We start from the raw sequence: 23,911 nt of genomic DNA on the forward strand, positions 1-23,911 counted from the left end.
CAGTAAATCCTTGACTTTCTAACCTGGGTTAGCCTGGGGCCTGTCAACTAACTTTTCATGACTTGATCTCAATCTTTTATGAACTATCTACAAAGACTTTTTGGGCATAACCCCACTGTGTGATCCTGGACACATTTTGCTTGTTCTCTCTAAGAGTGGGCCTGGCATATGAACTTCCTTGCTCTCCAGTAGACTTTGCCTAACCTGCCTCACTGTGGTTCTTTGAAAAGTGTTGAAATGTGTGTGCTTTCATAACTTTGCCTTTTCCCTCCCTTTTTCTATAACTTATTAGAGTGCCATCTTATGTTAAGCGCTCACGTCTGTCTGAAAATAAGTGGTGTTTCTCATTAAGACTTGTCTAATAAGTAATGAGGGTTGTATATATACATAATAGTGACTGTGTGTTGAAATTACTTATCTCTTTGTGTGCTAGTGTAATTTACAAGTGTGTCTTTAAATAAATAATTATATACTTTTACACCAAAGCTCTGGTCAGTGTTTGCTTGTGCTACTGTATTTCTGTACCTATTGTGTATACTCTATATACTGCCTAACTCATCTTGAGAGAAGTCTGACTGCTCAGCCACAGCTACCAGGTAAATATGGGTGGTACAGACTGCTAACAATTGGGTTTACTGCCAACCACCTGTAGTCCTAAATCTTTTGCAGTGGACCCTAAGGGAACTGCACAGGTTTCTGCCTAACACCTGTAACCGTGATTAAAGGGAATTCATCTGAATCTTAATGTAAACTGAAATGAAAATATAATGTAAGCTGTTTGCACATGTATTCAACTAAGTTAACCTACGTGCATGTCACCAGGTCTTGGCTGGTTACAAGGATAGTTGACCTTATCAGAAATGTACTCACTTCCCAAAGCTTCCAACGAAGGGTCTTAATCAATGTGATGGGGCCATGGAATAGGGAACACATTGCAGTGGGACACTACAACACTCTCAATATGTTCATATCAATGACCTAATAACGTCCTTGCACGCCTGCCTACCTCTGCCTTCTCCATACCTACCTTTCCCCACCATAATCCAGGCAGCCTACATCCACCTTTTCCCACACCTTCCTATCTCACCCTACCACAAGGGCACCACACGTCTTCCTAACCCCACCCTACTATGGGCCTCATTACACGGTAGGCGGTAACCATGGCGCTATTAGTACCATGGTTGCCGCCGGTATTTTACCGTGTCCGCCTTGGTGGATGGCGGAATTACCGCCCTACTCCAAGGTGAGCGAGGGCAGTAATTCCCCATTCACCAAGGCACTTCCTCATTCCCATTTTTGCCCCCATAGGGCATAATGGGAATGGGGAAGGCGCTAATTACTATACCGCAAATTGCGGTACCGTAGTTAGCAACAAGGTCCCTTTGCGGCACCCTACTTTAACGGCTGGTAAAAGCGCCGTTAAGGTTCGGGTCCCGCAAAGGGAACTCGTAGTAGGACGGTAAGGGTTTACCGGTACCGGTGCCCTCACCGGTACTGGTAAACCCTTACCGCCTACCGTGTAATGAGGCCCTGTGGGCCTCATTACACGGAAGGCAGTGATCCAGGGTGCTATTAGCACCCTGGACCATGCCGGTAAATTACCGGCACCGCCTTGGCGGAAAGGGGATTTACCGCCCCATTCCAAGGTTGGTGGGGCGGTAAATCCCCATTCCGCCATTGCCCTTCCCCATTCCCATTTCTGCCTCATGGGGAAGGTGCTAATTACGGCACCGCAATTTTGCGGTGCCGTAATTAGCTCCGAGGTCCCTTAGCGGGTTGGTTTTTAACGCCTGCAAAAAGTAGGCGTTAAAGCACCAACCCGCTAAGGGACCTCGTAGTAAGGCGGTAATGGTTAACGGTCACCGTTACCATTAACGGTGGCCGTTAACCATTACCGCCTTCCGTGTCCCTCCTCTGCCAGACACATTTCTTTGCCTACTCTCTCCCAACCTACCCCAGACCTGCCAACTCTTATCCGGTCTCAATGGGCCAAATGCCTGCATACCCACCACTGGCTTACACATCACCACCCTTCAGCACACCTACCTACACCCATGATACCCCACAACTGCCTATCTTACTCTATGCCAGACCTGTCCTCCCCAACCCTACACCAAGATGGCCCACCTCCACCCTATCACATTCCGGCCTGACTTGCACCTACCTACACCCAACCTCCACCACCCTATCCCCACCTGCTCACATCCACCCTATACTACACATGTCTAACTTCACCCTACACAAATACATGACAAAGTACTCTTCTTCCTTTTTGTCAAGACTTTGCTGTGATACCTCCGCATAAAAACTACTTGGGACTGTGATTTACAAACTTATTATTACTTCATTCACTCACTTGAATACAAGCACGTATCAAAAAGGCATGTTTATATACATCTAAATCAAAATCCTTGTGTTACTGCTAAATGTATGGCAACTCTACATTTAGATCAGCCTTGCCATTTCATAAAAGTAGTTACACCCTACCCGAAACCCTTCTAAACCAACCTTACCCCCTTCTACATCACACCTGCATACTCTTACCCTACCCACCCTACACTATTTATGCTTATCACCACCAGACCACTTCGGCCCACAGACCTGAGTTCTTCAACCATACGCAGCACTTGCCTGCCCACCCCACACCTACAGCATGCCTTCCTACAACAACCCTAACAAATGACAACCTAACCTAACCATGCCCCGCAGCTGCCTACCCCATCCTACCCCAGGCATACCTACCCACAGCCTACCTCCTACTTCTCATGCTTTACTACCCTCACCACACTACACCCATATCACTCTACCAACAAACCAGAGACAAAAGGTTGATAAATAACATAGTTTTAGAAACTATGTTGGATTTTCAGAGAAACAAACAGAGGTTCCTCCTTTTCCACTATGTTGGCCAAATCCTGTAACACGAAACCGAGGGAAATCTGCACCCTAAATGGCCACCTTAAATTCAGGAAAAGTCTAAAAACATGGCTCTTCAGTGCTTAACAGAACACACGTTTAACATAGACCCATCAAGCAGCAGTAACGACACTTGTCAATAGTTTGACTTTCAGGTGCAGACACAACCTAAGGGAACAGCCTACCTGCCTGCAGACATTCTGCCTAGAAGGTTGCATGACACTCATGAAACGAAAACAACTGGAATGCACCACAGCTAGGCACTACAAAACCCCAAGAAAATATGTAAACCTTAACTTAGGACATCTTCATGCATCAAATATTAAAGGCAAACACCTCACACTAAAATGCAATCGACAGCAAGAGCAATATGTTACAAACCATACATATACCCAAAGGACACCACCCACCTTTTGACTAACCCTAAATGTCTATCCACCTTACCTAACACACAAAAATGCAAACCCACCACTTATGCCTGTCATTAAAAAAGACCCTTTCCCCTACTTAAAAATCACACACGTACACCACTAACTACAACTGATATACTCAGCACCTGGTCAGCACATGTCCACACAAAAGTCAAGAGGCCACCCCTCTTGACACAAAGCCTCTGTCATAGTACTTTCAATCTGCTACCTCACCATTAAACATTGTCTTTCCCTCTCCAGCCAACTATCCAAAACCTGCCACCATCTTCCATGTCTGCCACAGCACCTGAAAACCATTTAAATGGTAGTGGTGTGCAGAGCAAATACTAACAACATAACACATCTGCATACCCCAAGCCTGAATAACCCAACCCTATCCCACACCATTCTGTCCCACCATGCACCACAATTGCCTATAAGATCCATACTCCATCGTTTTCTGTACCCAATATACCCCACACATGCAAACACCCACTTTACACCTTGCCTACCTGACACAACCCAATGACATGCTAACTTAACCCCACCCTAGATCACTGAACCATACATCTATCAATCCACTTAAAACCAACACTCTCTCCCTATCCTACGCCATGTCCATCAACCCCATCCTACTCCATGCCTGCGTCCCCGCACTACCCAATGACTGCGTGCCGCACCCTACTCCATGCATTCCTACATCCGCCCTAAACACCAGCTTACACCCACTCTAAACCAGCCAAACCCAACCTGCCCACTCCCACCCTACCAAATGATTTGCAACACATAGTTAATCTCACCTCATTAGCCCAACCTCATCCTGCCCCATGCCATACCCACAATTCACCCAGTCTACCAACTGTCTACTTACACCCACCACTCCCACACATGCCTACCCAACCCCACCCTAACCCACATCTGTCAACCCTATGGATGTCCACCCATCCCTACACCAACAGCTTTCTACCCCAACCTGGTCCTAAACATCCCTACCTCTCCCCTACACCACACCCACTATTAACCATACACCACCCTGCCTGCTTACATCCATCATATTTCAGGCCTGCCTAGAGCCAACATTTCCACTATGTGACTGCACCCACCTTACCTCACGCCACCTAAAGCGTATACCCCCACCCAACGCTTTCCCGTGTGTTCCTACCCCCAACTTGTCCCACTTGCGCATAAATCATCATAACCCATGCTTGTCAAAACCAGCCCCACAAACCCCACACCATGGCTGCCTAAACCCATCCTACCACATACCTGTCTACCCCCACACTACACCACTGAACCGAAAGTGTGATGATCCCTGCCTACCACCACTCTATTTGCACCATACACAACTTCTGCCTACTCCAACCCTACTCTGTGCCTGTCTACTCCTCACTACTCCAGGCCTGTTTCCCGCACACATCTCCATGCCTGCTTTCCATACACTACTCCACACCTGCATGCACCCACTTAGAATACCCTACCACACCCATGCTTACGCCCACCCCACCCAAACATTCCACACACCTGGCAAATGTTCCCCAAACCCATGCCTGCCTATTCCACACCTAACGCTCCACCCACACTATCCAGTTCTCATGAGGATAGCTCAGGGTCAACACGGTTTTCCTGGAACATGATGCTGTGGAGCAACACAGGTCCGATCCCAGGGTCGGTGCTTAGAAACCTCTGGTTATTAAGCATGTAATCAATAACCAATTATAAATAGAACATGATATCCAATTAAAATTATCAACATGCAGCCCTACACCATGCCTATTTATTACCTTTCTACTCCACACCTGATTACTCCACTTCATCCTAACCCACACCTGCCTACCACACACTTGCCTTTCCCTAACCTCCTCCAATCTAGCTCACACCTATCTTAATCCTAGACCATTCTGACCTACCCATATACATCCAACATTCCCCTGTCTTTCCCCACCCACCCTATGCCCAGCTATTTCCACCCTACTCCTCACTTGCTTGCTCCACCCTTGCCCACATCTACTTACGCCAACCCAGCTCCACCCCACCTAAATGCCCCACCTCTCACCTGTGTTAACCAACACTTTTCCTTGCAAGATAACCCACACCTGCCAACACCCACTGCACTCTACACCTCTCCATATCCACTCTACCCCATGCATACCTACACTAAACCTGCCCTATGCTTGCTCTATACTTCTTTACCCCAACCACCGACCATAGTGCCCCCTACCCAACGTAGCTTACCCACCCCTACCTCACCCCCCCTAACCCAAGATCCCACGATCCAAGTGCGCAGCTAAAATCACCATAATCTGGAACATAAACCTGTTCTATCCATTATTTACTTTAAAAGTTGTATACATTAGGATAATATACCAATGTTGCGTAAAACATGTAGGCATTGTGATGTCGATGTATAAATAAAGGAATCCACTATGTCGACCAATGTCTGCATGAAAACCAGATCAAACCCTTTGAAGCATTGAAGCATGATGTGGACCCAAGAATACGTACCCAACCAATCAGCTGGCTGGGAATGTGGGCAGAGTCTGTCGGTGACTGCCAGCTTTCTCACAGCCACCAATGGTCCTACCGAAACCGCAACCTCTGTTGTATTTCCCCTTTCCCCTGGACAGTTTCTATTCACCATACCCCCGAATATCCAGCCCGCCCCTTCCCCACGACATCCCACACTAACCAACCCCAGCTTTCCTATTTGCCTGGGGCATTATCCTCTGAACTCCTTCTCTGTCTGCTCCGCCCCTCAGTAGTAAATAGAAAAGGGATGCCCAATACTCAAGGTGCCAATCTCCGATTAAAATAATATACTTTTGCATTATTTGCAGAAAGGAGGGAACCATGAGGTCCAATTAGTTATCATCGCCACATTCGGGGCACACAGGGCCAGTAACGGCCCTGAGCCCTCGCCCAGCCCTACGTTTCACCCTGATCTACTTTGGCTCCAGCCTTATTCGACCCTACACCCCCCGAATAAATGGGGTTGTAGCTAAAATAGTCGCTACACTAGTCTTGACTCTTTAGACACCTTTAACCATGGACGTAATTTCACCAAAATGCCAAGGGTAGCAGAAGTGACATCATATGACCCTTGACCTATGATGACATCAAAGGAAGTGATGTCATTTGACCCTACCCCGAAGTCACATCACGAGAAGCGATGGAACACAACCTTTCAAACCTTGACAAAACAGGAAGTGGCATCACATATCATTGTTTCTAAGTACACTATGAAAAATATGTTTACGATATCACTGTAAAGTGATATACATTTCAGATAGATTACATACAAGAATGGATCACCATATGTATCTTAAATATCAGCGTGTATAGGCCCATTTACCAAATTACCTTGAATCAAAGCAGTCGTCCAAGGCCAAATGATAAAGATGTGTTATTATATAGCATTCATGCATAAGCACTTCATATAGACCAAATATACATAGAATATCACCCAAATTGTGTTAGTTCTCATTTATCAACCTCAGCAGGATGAAAGGCAGAGTTGACCTGGCTGGAAGCCGGACATGCCGAGCACACGCACTTTGCAGCAGCGAGTGCTCAACCCACTGAGCTATCTTACAGGCTATAGCTATCAGAAAACGAGCCACTCAAGAAACTCAGAGCCAAATGTTGCTGGCCACTGCATAAGGCATCATTTTAATTTTTTTAAATACAGTTTTTGAACACTTTTTTTTTATATGTAGCAAGGGAAACCACAGTGGTAGCAAGGGAGACCTCAGGGGTCGCAGGTGCAATCCCTGGCTACCCCTAAATGATGTCCATGCCATTAACTCCAGTGCGCCCTCACTAAAGTAAAAGGAAAAGGCCTGCTTGCCTTCTCAATTCACCCTAGTCACACATGAATGCAAATGCCTTCAGCTAATCACACTGCTATAGTATTCTGAGAGCCACACTATCACTCACTCGACTTCTGGTGAGCAAACGTTGCAACACGAATAGAGCCAGACATTAGACTGAAGTGACTGGGAAGAGATGTCTCTGGGATAGCAGAATGGGTTGCGGGCGGCTTCGCTTACACACGCTCTATTCTCAAGGATACTTTGGGAACCTTTGAAAATTTGCCACAACATGTCAAGAGTGGATTTTGTGAAACTGTTTTTGTTCTCATGCAAGATTATTTCAACCCATGTTTTAGCTAAACACTGGAATGTCCTATGGTCTTTTTTTATGTCACATATTTTAAATTGTAATGCCTTGGCTGTCCTATTTCTGCCTGAGTGGGTGTTTAATTGGGGACCCCAGCTTCCAGCACACATCTGCGGAGAAGTAACACACACACAACGCCACAGAGCAACAGAGAATGCCAGGAGCCTTGTAGCGAGTCTACTGGCTTTATTCCTTGTGCCAGCAGAGTGCCGAGCACAAGATACTTACAATGCGCTTGCGCGAACATCACGCATTCCCATTGGTGGACACGTTCCATAACGGAGCTAGGCAGCTCCCTTAACCATGTCCCCGCCAGCACTTGACAGCTCCACCGTTCAGGCAAAAGAAAAGTCACTCACAGTTCATTCAGTCTTCTTATATTTCTTCGATTAGACGCACCGGCCTTCTGATGCATTTTGTCGGCCTTGCTGGGCGTTTTGGAGGTGCTACTTCAGCATCTTCCCTCAAGGTCTCATCATGTGATGCTGCTGTGTTATCTTCCTCACAATTTTCTTCTTGATTCTCTTCTTTGTAGAGCTTGAAGTGAGATGCATTTCGAGTGACTACTCGCTGGGGGGAACAAGCAGTTATCATTGTTCCTTTCACTTGCGACATCATCAGATGATCAAGAAATCTTGACTCTGACTTCTTGTCCTGCCATCTGCATACAAGAACTTTGTTTCCCACTTGTAGGTTGGAACTCTTAACTCATTGTCTGCTGTATGTGTATTCCTTCATGTCCTGTTTCTTGCAGGCATCTATTTCTCAAAGTTGTTTTGTGTCCTCGCTGGGGTCACTTGCTAGGTGAGGAAGCCGTGTTTGTTTTTTTCTGTCAAACAACAGTCCTGAGAGACACTTCCCGGTCGTGCCATGTGATGAGTTTCTGTAATCCCTGAGCATGTTGCACATGGCTTGATTTAGTGACATAGACCGTAATTCCTTTTGCTGAAGGACTCTTTTTAAAGTACTCATAAATCTTTCCAACATGCCGTTTGCCTGATGTCATAATGGCGTGACCTTTCTATGGTAGATGCCATTGTAGTGCATACATTTTGCAAACTCCAGGCTGCTGAAAGATGGACCATTTTCTGACTTCAGGACTTCTGGTATGGCCCATGCAGAGAAGATATTGTCCAACATTGGTATGGCAGTGCTTGCTGCAGTGGATGATATCAAAATGTACTAGAGGAAATTGAGAATATTCGTCCATAATGACTAGCCAATTATTGTTGACTCCAACGAAGTCGATGGCCAGGTGGGTCCAGGGGAGCTCAAGTATGTCAGACATCTTCAGGCATTCTGGAAGGCTTGGTCTGGAGGTGCTCTGGCACAAGTGACATGCATTGACCATGCGTCCCACCATCTGGTTTCTTCATGGTAACCACTTGTCATCCCTGACCTGTCGCTTTGTGGCCACCATCCCCCGGTGACCTTTATGTGCTAGATGTATGACCTGTTGTTGCAAGTCTCTGAGAATCACTATTCAGTGTCCTCACATGATGCTTCCTTCTACAGATATTGACAACTCCTCTCGTACATTCTTCTATAGATTCAGTTCTGCAGTGAAGCTTTCTCCATTGTGACTGCTTGTGACACTTGTGTCTCTCCATCTTCAGGACTTGATCAGGACCTGCACTTTCCTTAGCATGATGTCTTGCCTTGAGTGATCCAGTACAATTTCTGATGTGATTGCCCGTGGGGGACCGTGATGAGTGACGAAACTGATGTATTCTTCTGCCATCGAGGCGTCGGTGGACTGGTCCAAGAGCGGGGTCGAGACATGAAGCCAGTCGGATTGTACTCCTTCGCTGATAGTGAAGTCAAAGTGTTGTAACTGTAGGTCATATCTCTATTTGCAGGGGCATCTTGAATTGAGAACTCCATAGATAGTCACCAGGGCTTGGTGGTCTGTCACAATTGTGAATGGCTTTCCCACTAGGAACATTTGAACGTGCTCATATGCCTATACAACTGCAAGTCCTTCTTTTTCAGGTTGTGAGTATCTTGTCTCTACATCTGACATGCTCTTGCTAGCATACGCGATAACTGTCCTGGGAGTTTAACACCCCACTCAATGTTGTGCTAAAATAGGGCCTTGACCAACGGGACTGGAGTCAACAGTTACCTCTGCACACAGAGGTAACTGTTGACGCCAGTCCCGTTGGTCTTAATTGAAAAAGTTTACTAAACCAACTATGCAAGAACTATTGATAACACAACCATGTACTACTTTTGATAGAAATAGACGACTCCGTGCAAGAATCTCTAAATTGTATGAACATCTATCTAGAATGTTAGTACCCGGTAACAACAGATCCACACCTTCCCATGACACTCATACTCATAAATCCAAAGACAACCCTTTACAAACTACACAGAACTTGGCATCCGTAGTCCCACCTGCCATACTCTCAAAGGAGCATTAATAAATGTGAGATCTTTGGTTGCCCATGCCATTGAGATAGCGGAGATCATACAGCTAGAACAACTAGACCTATTAGCAGTCACTGAATCTTGGCTGCACGCGGCTGCAGGTCCAGCGCTGTCACTAGCTATCTCAAAAGGGTATACTATTCTAAGATCAGACAGAGTTGATACACGGGGAGGAGGTATCGCACTCATTGTAAAAGACAATTTACCTATTAGACTCACACCCCATCTGGACACTAAATCTTGTGAGAACCTATCGGCCAAACTCAATCTAAATAGCGCCCAAACTCTCACAATTCATCTGATATACAGACCACCAAAACCAATTGGAACATTTGAAGATGACTAATCCAATATCACATCCAATAATCTAAAAAATGTTTCTCAAGTCATACTATTAGGAGACCTAAACATAGGCTAGAACGACCCCCAAAGATGCACATGCATCTAATGTGGCAAATATCCTTTCAGAACAAGGTTTCACCCAAAAAGTACTTGACCCTTCACACTCAAAAGGAAAAACCTTGGACTGGATAGCAGATCGCAACTGTAACGTCACTATTTCCTCCATCTCTCCAGTGATATGGTCGGATCACCACCTTATAACTGTCACCCTCGACACTGGTAAACCTATTGCCCTGCCTGTTTTACTAGCTCCTCCCATTCCCACTCGCAATAAAAAAAAACATCACTTGCAACAAACTACTCCCTCTCATTATATCTACACTCAATGCTATCCCAGAAAATGTAGGACCAGATGCTTTGGTAAAAGAATATAACCACATTATGACCACATCCCTAGATTCAATAGCGCCACTTAAACTTAGACAAAGTAAACCCAAGGCTCACCTCAACTCTTGGTATTCACCCTACCTAAAAACCCTACGTACCATAAAAAGATCATGCCAGACACTGTGGAAATCAGATCCATCTGAAGAAAATAAGACTAATTTGAGTGCCATTTCTGCCCTTTACAAAAAAGAAATACTCTTAGCCAAATGTGAATCTTCCAATACAAGAATAGCCCAAGCCAACTCTAGCACGAAGGAACTTTTCGTTATCCTCAAAGAACTAGAAGCACCCATCCCTGTACCTGACAACTGTATTAAGGATAAACTCTGGTGTTCGAATATTCAACAAGCACTGGCCAACAAAGTTGCAACCCTACAAATAAAAATTAACAATAAAAAAGCCTCACATCCAACAGCACCACTTCAACTTCCCCCACCATTACCGACACAGTGCCTCGGTTCAAATTCGCCAAAGTCACCATTCTCGAAACAGAGAAGATGATACTCTCACTTAAACCTTCCAACTGTCATGGTGACCAATGCCCTGCCCAATTTATAAAGGACGCAGCCAGAGATCTGTCACCCTTCATCTGATCAACGCTTCATTTACCACCAACCCTATCCCCACTAATCTTAAGGAATCCTGGGTGCTCCCCCTACTAAAAAAACAGACTCTAAACCCCCTAATCCCCACCAATTACTGACCTATCACCACGGTACCCTTCCTTCTGAAAATCATAGATAAGATGGCATATTTACAAATCCAAAAACATTTGGAATCCAATCACCTGCTAGGGTCAAGACAATCAGGCTTCCGGCCTCAGCATGGGACAGAAACTGCGCTAATTGACTTGAAGGCCCAGATAGATGACCTCAGGGATAAAGGTGACCTAGCCCTCCTCTTACTACTAGCCGCCTTTGATCTGGTCAACCACCAGGTCTTGTGCAGCCACCGGGATTTGGCAGCACACTTTTCCCCAGAAGCCATCACATGGATACAATCCTTTCTCAGTGATCGTACCATGAAAGTCTTTTCTCCCATGGCATCGGCTGACCTTAACCCCATCCTGTGTGGTGTTCCCCAGGGTTCATGTATCTCGCCTACCTTATACAACATTTTCACCAAGCCCCTCTTCGATGATCTGGATCATCTGGGTATCACCTACACTAACTATGCAGATGATAGGCAGATCATCCTACCGATTACTAGTGATTATGAAAAGGATTTGGCTTTGGTGAATAAGGTTTACCTCATCATCCAGGCATGGATGGCCTCCCATGGACCATGCCTGAATGATGACAAGACAGTGATCATCATCCTGGGTACCTAAATACTCAGCTCTCAATATCGACAATAATATCATTACAGTCGCTAAGGAAGTAAAAACCCTGGTGTTTTTCTTGGACTCTACCCTCTCCTTCAGCAAACAGGTAAATATGCTGGCCTCAACGACAGCTTACACCTGCAAATTGATTAGAGCGGGCAAATCCTTCCTCTCCAATAACAGTTGTATTACCCTTGTTAGAGCTCTTATACTATCAAGACTCGACTATTGCAATGCTATGTATATTGGGGCGAGTAGACAAACTACCAAGAAAATCCAACTTCAGCAAAATAATGCTCTTAGAGCTGCTCTCGGAATTGAAAGGAGAGTACATATATCTGACACTAGAAGAGCTAACAACTGGTTGTCCACAATTGACAAGATAAAACTTAAAGTCACTTCCCTTGCACATGAATGTGTAACTAAAGTAGCCCCCCCATCTAGTGAACAGAATCGTCACTAACCCTGAGACAAGACTAACCAGACTTTCCAATACAAATTGTCTCCTGACCCCCAGATTCAAACTTGCCAGAGTGGGAGGAAGCAGCTTCCAGGTCAGGGCTACCCCGCTGTGGAATTCACTTCCTGCCACCCTCAGACTAGAACCATCATACACAAAATGTCGTCACAACCTTAGAAAGCTGCTCAAAGACTCTGACGGTTAAGTGAGTTTCTGGCACCTTTCTAAATCTTCTTAGTCTTCACTTGCAATAGCCATTCTTATACTCTGGACACCCCTTGGTAATTATACCACAAAATGTATTATTATATATATGCTCTTCTGTGTAATTATTTTGTAAAAATCGTTTATTGTAAATATGCTTTCTGACATTATATAACTACACTGTAACTGTAAATGTTTTCCTATGTACAACCGCTACATCGCCCCATCCAAGGGAAGAGGGCAGGAGCCCTTTCCCCATCGCTGCAACGCCATAACAGCTGGTAAGCTGCAACGAAGGCCTGCCTGGCCTTGTCCAACTTCCTGCCTGACCCCCGCATGCTGGGCGCATCGCGGCGCCACATCGAGGCTAAGCCTCGCTTATCCCGCCCATTACATCCGCCGGCAGGCGGATGTGCCGGCGGCCCTACGAAGGCCATACAAAGGCCTGTTGAGAGCCTGTTGGGCCTCACTACATCGCCCCATCCAAGGGAAGAGGGCAGGAGCCCTTTCCCCATCGCTGCAACGCCATAACAGCTGGTAAGCTGCAACGAAGGCCTGCCTGGCCTTGTCCAACTTCCTGCCTGACCCCCGCATGCCGGGCGCATCGCGGCGCCACATCGAGGCTAAGCCTCGCTTATCCCGCCCATTACATCCGCCGGCAGGCGGATGCGCCGGCGGCCCTACGAAGGCCATACAAAGGCCTGTTGAGAGCCTGTTGGGCCTCACTACATCGCCCCATCCAAGGGAAGAGGGCAGGAGCCCTTTCCCCATCGCTGCAACGCCATAACAGCTGGTAAGCTGCAACGAAGGCCTGCCTGGCCTTGTCCAACTTCCTGCCTGACCCCCGCATGCCGGGCGCATCGCGGCGCCACATCGAGGCTAAGCCTCGCTTATCCCGCCCATTACATCCGCCGGCAGGCGGATGCGCCGGCGGCCCTACGAAGGCCTGTTGAGAGCCTGTTTGGAGCATCAGGAGCCAGGGGCCACGGACCTTTAATCTTTTGTGAGTAGTGGGAATACCCTCAGTCTATACCATTGTGCTTTCTGGTATGCCCTCTGCTACTACGCACCCATAAACATTTGAACTCGGTTTCTTTAACTGTTTGCTACATACGCTCATGCTTCCAACGCCGCCGCCTCTATGCATTACTGCTGCCACTTCTTTAATAGTACAGGCATCCTTAGCCCTTAGTGCTCCATGCCTCATGACTGCTATTTGGCCGTGCCCTATGGTCGCTAACGTACCACTGCAACTGTGTTGTGCCCTATGGTCGCCCAGACCCCACTTGCATTGTGTTGTGCCCTATGGTCGCCCAGACCTCATTCGCATTGTGTTGTGCCCTATGGTCGCCCAGACCCCACTTGCATTGTGTTGTGCCCTATGGTCGCCCAGACCTCATTCGCATTGTGTTGTGCCCTATGGTCGCCCAGACCTCATTCGCATTGTGTTGTGCCCTATGGTCGCCCAGACCCCACTTACATTGTGTTGTGCCCTATGGTCGCTTAGACCTCATTCGCATTGTGTTGTGCCCTATGGTCGCCTAGACCCCACTTGCATTGTGTTGTGCCCTATGGTCGCTTAGACCTCATTCGCATTGTGTTGTGCCCTATGGTCGCCTAGACCCCACTTGCATTGTGTTGTGCCCTATGGTCGCCCAGACCCCACTTACATTGTGTTGTGCCCTATGGTCGCTTAGACCTCATTCGCATTGTGTTGTGCCCTATGGTCGCCTAGACCCCACTTGCATTGTGTTGTGCCCTATGGTCGCCCAGACCCCACTCCCATTGTGTTGTGCCCTATGGTCGCCCAGACCCCACTCGCATTGTGTTGTGCCCTATGGTCGCCTAGACCTCATTCGCATTGTGTTGTGCCCTACCTATAACGCCTATGCCCCCTTCACGCCACTCCCCTGTACATTACCTTAGCCCCAGCATGCTACTCTGCCTGACTGCGATCATGTTCCCGTTCTGTGTCATGCAAAGTAACATACCCTGCACTGGCAACAGTTACCTAGCCTATAATAATGGTTTAGTCAGACCCGCCTGCCCAAGACACCACCCGATCACCTGCCCTACACCATTCCTGCCCACCACACCAGCCTTCCCCCCGGATACCAAGTCCGCCCTTCCCACCCATAGACATGCACACGTTCCGCATGTCGCAGCTAACACACACCTAGCTGTTTATAAGCAGAACCCCATCAACACGAGAGCATCTTGCCCTACCATTGACTACAACACCTCTACATTAGCTAACCCAACCAACTCCCGTAACACTACCCTCATCCCCTCCGATCGGAATTCTAGGCTTGGCGCCAGAACCCACCACAGACCTAGCAAAGGCCCTACCAAATCACTCAATAAGATCAACCCTCACACTGTAACACCCATCAACACTATCCATCCCAGTCTTAAAGGAGCTCTCCTAAATGTCAGATCATTAGTCGCCCATGCCTCAGAAGTCGCTGACATTATTCTAACAAACAACCTGGACTTCCTTGCGGTAACCGAAACATGGCTGCACGATGCTGCAGGTCCATCTCTTACCCTAGCCATACCTGATAACTACACCATCCTTAGAGCAGATAGACCGAACGCTCGAGGTGGCGGCGTAGCTATCATCTTTAAGTCCACGCTTGACATCAGACTATCCTCTGCTCCCCCACTCAAATCCTGTGAACACATTACAGTCAAATTTCAAACCTCCCCTAAAAGTACTATTACGCTGCACTTAATTTACCGACCCCCGGGCCCTCCTGGCTCATTTGAGGAAGACATCACTTCACTAGTTGCTGAAAGCTCCAAACCATCAGCACAATTGATTATACTCGGAGACTTTAACCTTGGGTTTAACGACCCCCTAGACACCCCAGCCACTGCCCTGGCCATGGCACTAGAGGAGCATGGTCTCCAACAACTTTGCTCCAAACCCACCCACTCGAAAGGCAGAATCCTTGACTGGATAACTACCCTTAACTGCAACATTACTACGAAAGATCCCACACAACTTATCTGGACTGACCACCACCTCCTCCCGTTTGACATTCTTACCAGCAACTCAGCACATAAAAGGCCTATCATGGCACCTGCCTGCCCTACTAGGAAAAAGAGCAATATCACAGCGGAAGCCCTAATACCTCTGGTGATCCCTACTTTAAACGCACTACCCGCCACAACGGACTTGAACCAACTGGTCAACGCCTACAATGAGTCCATGGCCAAAGCCATTGACATCATTGCCCCACTGAAACTGAGCAAAGGAATACCCAAAGCGCACCTGAACACATGGTTCACCCCGGAGCTGAAAACCCTGCGTCAACAAAAAAACAAACTTGAAGCACTCTGGAAATCAGTGCCTTCTATAAATAACAGAACCAATCTCACCAACATCTCCTCCCTCTACAAAAATGAGATTATACGGGCCAAGAAAGTATCTCTCAATACTAGGATCTCCCAGGCAAGCTCCAGTACTAAGGAGCTCTTTAACATACTAAAGGAACTAGAAAACCCCATTACCCCCACTGACTCTTGCACTAAGGATAAACCCTGGTGCACAGGGATCCAGAATGCCCTAGCTAACAAAATCTCAGGGCTCCAAACTAAAATCAACAACAAACGACAACAACTCACTCTCGATCCCACCTCCTTCCCCACGCCCCCTCCACCTACTGCCACTAGTTCAGGCTTCACCTTCAAAAAGGTATCCATATTGGAGGTTCAGAAAATTATAGCATCCCTTAAACCATCGAATTGCAAGGGGGACAGCTGCCCCGCACAGATCATAAAAGATGCAGCTAGGGACCTCTCCCCATTTATCACCAAACTAATAAACCTGTCCTTCGCCAACAACATGGTCCCCAGCAATCTGAAACAGTCCTGGGTCCTACCGCTACTAAAAAAAACTACTCTCAACCCTGACATCCCCACGAATTACAGACCCATTACCACCGTCCCATTCCTACTAAAAATCTTGGATAGAGTGGCTTATTTACAAATCCAGGACTACCTTGAGGCCAATTACCTACTAGGAACTCGCCAATCTGGCTTTCGACCACAACACGGGACAGAAACGGCCCTTGTTGATCTCAAATGCCAGATAGACGAACTCAAAGACAAAAACAAGGCTGCCATCCTTCTACTCCTTGACCTCTCCGCTGCCTTTGACCTGGTCGACCATAAAATCCTGTGCAACCATTTGTCTCTGGCAGCACACTTCTCCCACTCTGCAGTCACATGGATCCAATCTTTCCTGGACAACAGAACCATGCGGGTCTTCTCCCCCCTAGCAGCGGCTGACCCTATCCCCATCACCTGCGGTGTCCCACAAGGATCCTGTGTCTCACCTACCCTTTACAATATTTTCACCAAGCCCTTATTCGACAAGCTGGACAATCTGGGTGTCACCTATACTAACTACGCAGATGACACCCAGATACTCCTCACCCTATCAGGCAACTACAACAAGGACGCCAAATGGATCAATGAAGTCTTTTCCATCATTCAGGCATGGATGGCCACACATGGCCTATGCCTGAATGATGACAAGACTGAATTGCTTCTTGTCGGCTCACCGAACACTATCAGTAAACTCTGTCCCGGCTACACTAGCTTCACTATTGACGGTAACACCATACCCATTGCCAAGAGCGTAAAAACCCTCGGTTTCTACCTAGACACGAACATCAACCTAGCTAAACAAATCAACATGACCGCCTCAGCCACTGCCTACACCGGTAAACTAATCAGGGCCTGCAGACCACTGATCTCCCCTAGCAACTGTCTCATCCTAGCCAGAGCACTCATTCAATCTAAACTGGATTACTGTAATAGCCTCTATGTAGGTGCCAACAAAACAGTAATCAATAAATTGCAAGTTTTACAAAATAACGCACTCCGTGCCGCCCTCAATATTCCTAGAAGGGAACACATCTCCGCCACCAGAACTGCCTGCAAATGGTTGTCCATCCAACAGAAAATTGACTTGAAAACCATATGCCTTACTTACAAAGCCCTCAATCATCTTGCCCCACCCTACCTCTCGAACAAATTTACACTAAGACAGAACACTAGAACCACCAGATCGTCCAACTCATTACAACTAACAGTTCCCAAATACTCCCTCAAAAGAGCTGGAGGATCCAGCTTCCCAACTTTGGCATCACAACTCTGGAATTCCATCCCACTGGATATTAAATCTACACCTACTTTCCAACCCTTCAGAACTAAGGTCATTTCCTGGTTAACCAACAAATAACTGTCCTACCACATATGTATGCACTCCGAATGTCCAATTTTATGTATATTGTTTGAATACTATTATCTATGCCCTATCAATACTGTACTATTGTCTTTTACCTGTAACCTGATGTTCAAAGCGCATATATACCCCCGGGTCAAGAGCGCTATATAAATAAATAAACAAACAAACAAAACAAACAACCAAGCTGTGAGTAACCTTATGCAATGCACCCGAATACCCTTGGGTTTGGTGTGCAATACAAGTAATAAACTAAACTAAACTAAACTAAACTAAACATGCTTGGATTGAAGTAAGCCATGTGTTCTGCTGAGGCAATGTCGCTCTTCATTTGCATGAATGCTTCCACGCATGATAGAAACAATTGAAAGATTCAACCTTGATTAGTGATCACACTGAGGGGGGCATTGGTAGTTAAAAAGACTCAAAGATATTGACTGCAGTAGCTTGCCATTCCTGACCTTGCTGACAACTTTTGGGTGTCGAGATCTGTGAGTGGTGGCAACATTTCTAGGGTCAGGAATCATGACTTTATTTTAGAAAATGTCACCATAACATTTGAGGTGATACTTGCGGAAAGCACACTTTTCACTGTTCAATGTCAACTCTGCTTCTACCAGTGCTGTGCACACTTGTCAAAGGGCCTGAACATGCTGTGCAGTGGTCGCACCTAAGATCAAGATATTGTCACTGTAGGTGAAACAGCTGTTCACATGAAAAATGACCTTCCTCACACTTTTTCTTTTCGGCCGCTGAGGAGATGTCAAAAAGGAGTCTCTTGTAATGAAAGAGTCCAATGTGCAAGACAAAGTTGGTGTTATATCGAGATTATTCATCTATTCTGATCTGATGATATCCCTTGTTTAGGATAAGTTTCGAGAGCACTTTAGCCTCGTTCAGTAGACTAATCATGTCATGTAAGTGCCTTCCTGGATGACTTTTGCGCCCAATCACCCTGTTTGCTTGACACATGGCCACCCATATGAGTATTTTGTCTGATGACCCTCAATTGGGAAAAGCGGGCATACCCATGGAGCCGGACCACTGTCCGGTTCTATTAGGCCTTCACTCAGTAAGCATTGTATCTCCTTTTCAATGAGCAGTTGTAAGTGAATCAGTATTCTCCTCGGGTGTTGGGTTACAGGCATTATGGATTTGTAAATGTGAAGTATCACGGGATCTCCTTTAAGACATCCGATGCCTTCGGACAGAGTTGGAAAAACTTGCGCAATCGAGCGACTGTGTTGCATGGTGTAAGTCACTGCCACAATCTCCATCTTGAGAGCAGTAGGACGGCCCAGTAGATTACTCCCAGAAACATCCCCTTGTAGCACATGGAGAGCAGCATGTGCACACTTTCCTTTTTAATGTAGTGTCATGAAAAACGTCCCATGATTTTGTACCGGGCCCTTCACTGCCCACTGGAAAACCTTCAGATGTGACAGTGTAAACTATGGAGGAGATGTAATTAAGCAATACTCTAACGCACACATGATATTTAGAGTGGCACCTGTGTCGATGACAAATCTTGCCTGGTGATCTCCTACTAAGAAATCGGTGCCGCTCTCGGGTGGCATTGCCAACTCGTTCATCATGTAGTTATAGTCATGCTGGGTTAGCTCTCTGGACGGCGTGGGCAATGGAGACCTTCCTGTGACTAGTCTGAAGAGTCTCACAAGATCTCGTTGTTCACCTGCACCTCTTCTTAAATCAGCATTGTGTATGCCATGCTCTTGTTTGGGGCTCGTGAAGTTGTATCCCTGTAGCCGTCCAGGTGGGGAGTTGCAAACAACTGCCAGGTGGTTAACTCAGCCACACTTGGTGCAGGTGTGTCCAAATGTGAGATACTTCACCCCTTCTTGATGACGGAATGGGGGGGCACACCAATAGCATCTCCCAGACAGAGCAGGTCCCCTTGACGTGTTGCTGCTTGGATATTTGCTCTGATTTACTTGATATGAAATGATATGATAATTCATTAATAACGTGTCTGTACAGTGTTTCTAGGCGTGACAAGACAAGAGAGGAAAGACAGAGGGAGGACAATAAAACTATCTTACTAGGCCTTGTGTCATTCAGATGGTGCAAGTGTGACAACACCAAGTGCAGGGAGAAGGGAGAAGGGGAAGTGTCAGGGATAAGGAGGAAGTGCATTCAGGGTAGCAGTGCTCTGTGTAAGTGCAGACAGGGCAGCACGGCTCTGGGTAAGGTCAAGGAGGGAAGGCACTATAGCGGTTACAGTTACAGCCCCTAGGTGTGTGGAAGGCAGGGAGGCAATGCAGGGGGCAGCGATCATGGAGGAGCCTGCTGCCAAGTGAGACTCTGGGGGTAGCCAAGCAACCAGTCGTCACTGCAGACAGTTGGTCAGCAGGGGAGGGAAAGAGAGAAAGCAAAGGAGAAAACGAAAGCCTTGTTCTGCTTCCAGGCCTTCAGGTGGTCTGGCTCAAGTTTGAGAGGGGCTTAATATATATGTTCTATTCCAGAGGCCTTGGTGGTTACGATTTGCATGACATGTGTGTCTGCTCTGGATTCCGTACTGGCCATTTGTAGTATGGTGACCAGGGAAGTGGTTTTCATCGTAGTTTCTTTCTAAATGATGATGACAGACATCCTACAATGATCATTAATCTGATTGCCTCCTAATTTGTGAAATTGTAGAATTTGCAGTGTGTCACTAGTTTGTGAAGACGAGTTGTGAAAGTGTCCATGGATTTACCCACTATTTGGCATTCTGCATTGAAGGTGTGCCTTTCATGGTCAATGTTGAGCTGTGGGTCAAAGTATGTATTTAGCACTTTCTTGAGACCTGTGTGCATGTGAACCTCTTCTGGAAGGAAGGTAGGTATTAGGTCTTCTACCTCATTTCCAACTAGATTCATCAGCAATCTCCTAGAGAATATGTCAGCCGCACTTTGGTCGTGAGCTTGTAGATAGTTTTCAAATCTCCTTATCCAACTTTCCCAGTGATGTCCCAGTGCAAGCTGGTCCCCCTTGTCAAATGGCCCATGTCGGCGAAAAACTGCTGCTTGCCTCTTCTTCGTTGAGCTCACCTTTTACAATGTCCATGGTGAAATGTCCTTCTTGCACCTTGAAGTTCAGCTGGTGTGTACAATGGATACTGACTTCAGTGAAAAGGCCTTCAGTCGCAAATGTCTTCAGTGGAACGATCCCACTTTCGTCGCCATTGTCCTATTTCTGTCTAGGTGGGTGTTTAAGTGGGGCCCCCAATGCCCAGCACACAGCTTGGGAGAAGTAATACACACACACATATGGCCACAGCGCAACAGAGAATGTCAGGGGCCTGTTGCCATTGAACTGGCTTTATTCCTCGTGCTAGCAGACTGTCGAGCGCAAGATACTTAAAATGCGCATGCGCGAGCATCGTGCATTCCCATTGTTAGGACATTCTCCATGACGGAGCCAGGCAGCTACCTTAACCATGTCCCTGCCAGGACATGACAATGGCCCATGCTGAAACCTTAGCATGCTCTGGATGGACTAGTCACCACCAATAACAGGAACGCATGTAGGAATCCACACACAATCACATAGAATCAAAGGAAATTAGTAGCCCCTGCTAAGTGGTTTTATCATATGTTACCTGGAGGGAACCTTTTGGGCGTTAAGGGAAACCAATTGCTAAAGATACACTTTTATCAAATACCCTCACTTCCTCCTCTTTGCACGGGAACACATCTAGTTGCCATATATAATGTTTCCACCCTGGTGTCCCCCAACTGAATGTGGTCCCGGCGGTTCGAATGTCACTCTAAATGGTATAAGATAACAGGATCTTATTTGTCAGAATGTAATCAATCCTGGAATATAAATGTCTGTGGTTAAAACAAAGGTGTAATCTAAATCATAGTAATCACCAGGAATTGGTTAGGCCAAAAGGAGTAATGGCACTTCGAAAATGTTAAGATCATGTGACTTTGAAAATCAAAGTTATGAACTCCGATCGAGGCGAGGGTCAAGAGGGAGATTGAAGTCTGCAATGACTTTCAGTGGAGAAACCATTAATACTATTCATAGTGTACTTAGTTCTTCTTCAGTTTGACCATATGTTCTATATACCCAAATATACCCAAAGGTTGAGAGTCAACTCCAAGTTAGTCAACCACCCATCTGCCCAAATTATCTATTCTGGACCAACTACATTTCCTTTGCTATCTACTACGAAGCAGGAGACCATTCCTGTGATTGTAGTTGCTCACCACGCATCAAATACGTCTCTTGCAAAAGGACCAGGTCTCAAATTTCTCTACTCAGACGTGATATAGCTTTAGAAATCTTTATTAGAACTACCATATCAATGCATGTTTTGATAATTCGTTTCATATCATATCATTTAGTAATCCCATTTTATAAGAGTGAATGCTGGGTCAAGCTAGATGTGTAATAAAGTTCAGAAAGTTAAAGCATCTATATGGGCCAACCTGATGACATGAGCTTGGAAATTGCAAGTGTTCATAGGTGGAAGACCTCTGACAAATACAATGTGTTTACATTTCTGATGCCCAGTTTGAGATGTGAAAACTGGGTGTGAGTACAAATTCTGCCTTGCCTACTAACCCCCACTGAGTGTGTTGTTATTTATCTAAGTATTTGTATTATGTGTTGTCATGTAGTCTTATGGACCAGACCACGTATGTTTGTAGAAAAAGCTCAAAATTAAACATTTGTTTTTTGTAATAAAAATTGCCTGAGTAGAGCTGTGAGAAGATGAACCAGAGTGTATTTAGTGGATATCAGTGTCTTTTTCCATTTCATGAGTACTCCCATTTATATTTTTAAAGTGCACACTACATCCCTCTGTACAGATTGGTAAGATGGACATGCTCACAAAACCTAATTGTAAAGAGGCTCCAGAGAAAGGATCATTATTGCATGTCAGGGACCTAAAAGTTGACCATCCCCCTTATTCACGGAAATCAGGATTACAATGTTGCTTAATTACATAACATTGCATGGCAACATTTCAATAATTTAATCGTTACTATAACGTCGGCAGAACTTTGTCAACGTTGGTATGAGACTACCTACACATCCATTGAGCTCATTGTAACCAAATAGCAACATACTACAACTTGTAATAAAATAGGCAACAATGCCACATAACATAAATGAGGATCCAGCCAACAGCATTTGTTATATTTAATTGACGTCCTGGAACTGCAGTCATTGGGTGTGGGTGTACTGTCCATGTCATTCTATATAATGGAGTTGATTAAGTAGTTGTGTGGTATCGGGGTCATCATACCCGAGAGTTGTACTCTTATGACAAATCATCATCCTTGCTGGGCTCAGTAACATATATTTAATTTGGCCACATTGAAGCACATGTTTTGCCCTTCTCATCTTTTCTTGTTGGAAAAAACCTAGTTAGAGTTTCTTTGCAGAACTCCCCTGACGTATGTGTTCTCCTGTATATGAAAGAGTATACCTCTAACACTTGGCGATTTGCTGGGGTGATTCCCTGATCCTAAGCAATTGGACATGTGATGCCCAGTTTGACAGTGGTCAGTGATGAGAGCTGCTGCAAGTGAACTATTATAGGAATGAGATCATGGATTCACCCATCATGACTTCTGGTATTGAGTGGATGAGAAGATTATTTCTCCTACTTTGATCATCTGCATTTCTCCCATTTTACAATGTATATGAATTTTGCAGACACAACTTGATTTGTCTCCCTTCTTTTTGTAACTCTGTAGCACGCCTTTGATGTTGCCTTTCATGTTGCTGATATCGATTGGATGCTATTCATGCTGTAATTCATTTGTGCAAATCTATTTTTCACATTAGCTCTGATCAAGATGGCTCCATTGGACTCTTTGAGGGTGATGGCAGGACTGCTTTCCTTTTGGCTCCCACATTGAGGAGCAATGAGATATCCTTGCTGGCTGTCAGGTTAGCCTTGATGGCAAGGTGCAGTACCC

The sequence above is a fragment of the Ambystoma mexicanum genome, chromosome 3p, assembly GCF_040938575.1.
Source record: "Ambystoma mexicanum isolate Mex_15411 chromosome 3p, UKY_AmexF1_1, whole genome shotgun sequence".
Taxonomy (NCBI): domain Eukaryota; kingdom Metazoa; phylum Chordata; class Amphibia; order Caudata; family Ambystomatidae; genus Ambystoma; species Ambystoma mexicanum.